The 4,128-nt window shown below is 38.3% G+C and overlaps 1 non-coding gene across 1 annotated transcript; it reads right to left on the bottom strand.

Annotated features, from left to right (window-relative positions):
* Positions 1 to 2,517: 2,517 nt before the first annotated feature.
* Positions 2,518 to 2,590, bottom strand: TRNAK-UUU (transfer RNA lysine (anticodon UUU)). The gene has a single exon. It is a non-coding gene; the product is annotated as a tRNA-Lys (tRNA).
* Between the last annotated feature and the right edge of the window lie 1,538 nt (positions 2,591 to 4,128).

Genomic DNA, 4,128 nt, shown 5'->3' with positions numbered 1-4,128 from the left:
GAAAGTCAGACTGATGACTGCACAACCTTCCCTCACTTAAATCCATTTCACTTACTTGTGATGGCTTCAGCTCCCTGAAGACAAATGACAAACAACAGGTGACTGACACTAATTTAACAAACTAATTTTGATTAACAATTGTTAATGGCTGATAATGGCCTAATGTGTTTGCCCTTATGAAGGAAATATAATATTATAATCATATAATGCCAGAACTTTAAGGCACCTTAAGAGACCATTTGGTTAAATAATCTCATTTTATACACAAGAAAACTAAAGTCTAGAGAGCAGAAATGAATTAACAAAAGCCATCCAACTACTTAGTGGACTAAGGGACTAGAACCCAAACCTCTTGGTTTCTGGTTCAATTTTTAAAATTTCTATTTCTTTCCAAACTATCAATTAGACTACCAGTTCATCTCATCAAAATTTTCACCTCTTGGTAGATCATTTGATATACCATCATCTTAGTATCTTTCTGTAGGCTAAGCTGCCACTTCAAAGTTGGGGTCACAATTTTTAATAGCCTTATTCTTTATGGCCATTATTCTCTACAATCATAAGTTTCTCTTCTTTGCAGTTTGGTAAGGACAAGTATTTTCAGGCAAAGACCATTGTAAAGCAACACCAAGACTCCAAACAGTTCTGCCCTAGTAGTTAAAGTCATTTTATCATTGGTCAGCATTGGAGAGATGTTCTTGAAACTAATTCTGCATTAAGTTTATCCCCATTCAAATTGGTAGCTGGATGATATCAAGGGAAGGATACTGAGTCATTTACCTGCTTTGTTGACTGTATGATCACTTCATTTTATCAGTGGTTACTCTTAGAATAACAAAGGGAAATCATTCTTTACTAAAAAGTCACCTCCATATGATGTTATGATAGTTATAGAAAGGGGTGAAGATTTGAATTCAAATCCTGCTTCTGATACACAATGATTTTGTGACTCTGGGCAAGTTACTTGGTGTCCCAGTGAATGTCCAAAAGTGGAAATTACAGAAAAGTTGTTGATCTGATTTACAATGGTAGACAGTTTCCTCACCAAGACTTCCCTACACCAATAAAACCATAGATCTAGTTAATTCTTCCCATGCTGAAGTCCTTGTTTTATTCATAGATGATATTCTATCTCCCACCTAGCCTTTGCAGGTGATGTCCCAAGTCTGCATACCCTACTCTCCTCAAAACTTAAGCATAGCTCTGCTTCCACCTCCAGGAAGCCTTTACTTATCTCCTCCTACTCCTTGTAGAGTTCTTTGCCCTCTTTTCTTCATATTACTTTGTGTGTGGTTTGTATTTACTTGACTTGGTAAGCATGACATTCTCATTGTAGATGAAAGTCTTCTGAGGGCAAGTGCTGATGTCTTATTCCCAATGTTGAGAATAGCACCTCTCCCATAAGATATACTTAATCATTATTGAATAGAATCAGTGAGATAATAATAGTAATAGATAGCAATTATGCAGTTTAAAGTTTGCAGAGCTCTTCACAAATATTATCTTGTTCGATCCTCAAACAATCTTGGGAGGTAGGTACTATTATTAGTCACATTTTCTAGATGAGAAAACTAAGGAAGACAAGGGTTATGTGATGATTAGGATCACAAGTTTGTAAATGATGAGAGATGAATTTGGACTTTGGTCTTCTGGACTCCAGGTCCAGAGCTCCATTCACTCTACCATCCAGTGTCACACATTCTCCTGACCATTCCATGAACAAGACATTCCATTTCCTATTTGACAAATGGCTACCACATCCAAAGAAGGTGGCAGGTGAGCAAATTACTCTCCTGACCAGAGGAGGCAGTGACCAAAAATATCAACACAGGACTCTTTCAAGGCTCTATAATTGGAATGAGTATACTTTCAATCCTTCAGTGAGGATCCACTGGAGGGCAAGTCTGCTGCCAGCAGCTATGGAAATTAGTGTATTAAAGTTGCTGCAACTAAAAGATTAATAGTTGAATCTTGGGAGTTGTTAGTGGTTTGCCCTGAGGTGAGCCAATGCCTGTCCCAGACCCTGCCTCTTGAGGCCCCCTTGATGCTCTGAACTAAATGTCCCAATGGTTCCAGAAACATTTACTTTGAAAAAATTAGAGTGTAAAAGCAGGTCCAAGCCCCCTGGATACCCCAGCTAGGAATAATAGAATAGGATCTTGGTTCTGTTTTTGTTGGTTTTTTTGGACCTGAGGCCCTGAATAAGAGGGATGGCTGAGGGCATTTGTAATGTGCCACTAGAGGTGAAACTCTTGAACCACCACAATATGGACCAGAGTGAAAGCATTTGCCAAGAATGTTTTCATTAATTAAGAATGAAAGTCCGAGGTTCAGAAATGATCAGATATCCTAGTTCTGATCCTAGTTCCAATCATAAATGATACCCTCCAGTGATAATGTATATATATATATATGTATATATGCATATACACACACACACATACACATATATATATATATATATATATATATATATATATATATATATATATACACATATACATATGTGTGTGTGTCTGCCTGAACAAGGACTTGAACTCTGGACCCTCAGATTAAAAGTCTTATACTCTACCCACTGAGCTATCCAGGCTCAACTAGCACTGGCTTTGGAGTCAGAAGGATAGGGGTTTGAATCCAACCTCAGACATTTACTGGCTGTGTGACCTTGGGAAAGTCACTTAACCTTGACTGCCTCATATCCAGGGCCATCTCCAGTCATTCTGATTTATATCTGGTCACTGGAGCCAGATGGTTCTGCAGGAGAAAATGAGGCTGGTGATGTAGCACAGCACCACCTGTGTGAATATATATAAAATATATGTGTGTGTTCATATATGTTTATATGTACATACAATACTACACATATGTTTTATGCATAAAATTATCTATGAAAAATATGATCTAGAAACAGATACAGGAGAAAATGTACTATCTACATCAATCTAGAATTCCATGGTTTTTTTTTCCACTTTTTCCAGGCTTGGTTTTAAGGTAAGGCATTATTATGGTCAGGAAGTAACCCAGAAAACAGATGAACTATTAACTCCTAATTAAGCTTGTGTTTGTCTTAAACCTTCCCCTTTTCCACTTCACCAATTTTTCCTTTTGGGCAACATAATTTCCATGAACCTCCAGACAGCTGCTGGGAAACCAAAGTCTTTGGGTTCCAGCAGGAGTATGGTTGCAGGGCTGAGAAGAACAAAACAAAATAAAAGAATTCAATAACCTTACTGAAAGTTAGACCATGGAGAGACAGGTTAACTACCCCATGTTGTCACATAGTTGTCACCAACCCCTCCCCATAATGGTGTTCTGCCTGGCATTGCTGAAATGCCATGGTACCTCTCTGCTATGGGAGGGTCCCATATCCTTCAGACTAAGGATTCCCACAGCATCTAGGCCATCACCAGAAGTCCTATTTCCTACTAGATCAAGCCACCAGGTGATGATGGGTTCAGTAAAAGGTAGTGAGAAGGATGTCTTGGCACAACATTCCCCTCTCTATATTCAATAAAATGTGCAAGTCATGCCAGCCTTCACTTGTCATTGTCATCTTCCATTTCAAAGAACAATAATCAGTCAATCCAAGTTTAGAACATTCATTCTTCTCAACTGTTTATTGACTTCCTTTAAGTCCCAAATGAAACCTCATCTTTTACTGAAAGACTTCCCCAATCACTCTTTTTTTGTTTTTGTTTTTACAAGGCAATGGGGGTAAAGTGACTTGCCCAAGGTCACTCAACTAGGCAATTATTAAGTGTCTGAGGCTGCATTTGAACTCAGTGTTCTATCCACTGAGCCACCTAGCTTCCCCTCCCCACAATCACTCTTATTTAAAATTTTTTTCTCTATTTAAGGCAATTGGCTTAAGTGATTTGCCCAGGGTCATACAGCTAGGCAATTATTAAGTGTCTGAGGCTAGATTTGAACTCAGGTCCTCCTAACTCCAAGGCGGTGCTCTATCCACTATGCCTAGGTGCCCTTCCACAATCACTCAATACAGTTTTTCCCTCTAAATATTTATTAGTTAAATATTTATTATTTGTCCTATAGCTAGCTTGCTCTATATAAATTTGTTTGCATGTTATTTCCTCCTTTAGATAGTAACTCCTCGAAGGCAGAGGCTTT

The sequence above is a fragment of the Macrotis lagotis genome, chromosome 3 (genome assembly GCF_037893015.1).
Source record: "Macrotis lagotis isolate mMagLag1 chromosome 3, bilby.v1.9.chrom.fasta, whole genome shotgun sequence".
Taxonomy (NCBI): Eukaryota; Metazoa; Chordata; class Mammalia; order Peramelemorphia; family Peramelidae; genus Macrotis; species Macrotis lagotis.
This window is presented reverse-complemented; position numbering and strand designations above follow the sequence as displayed.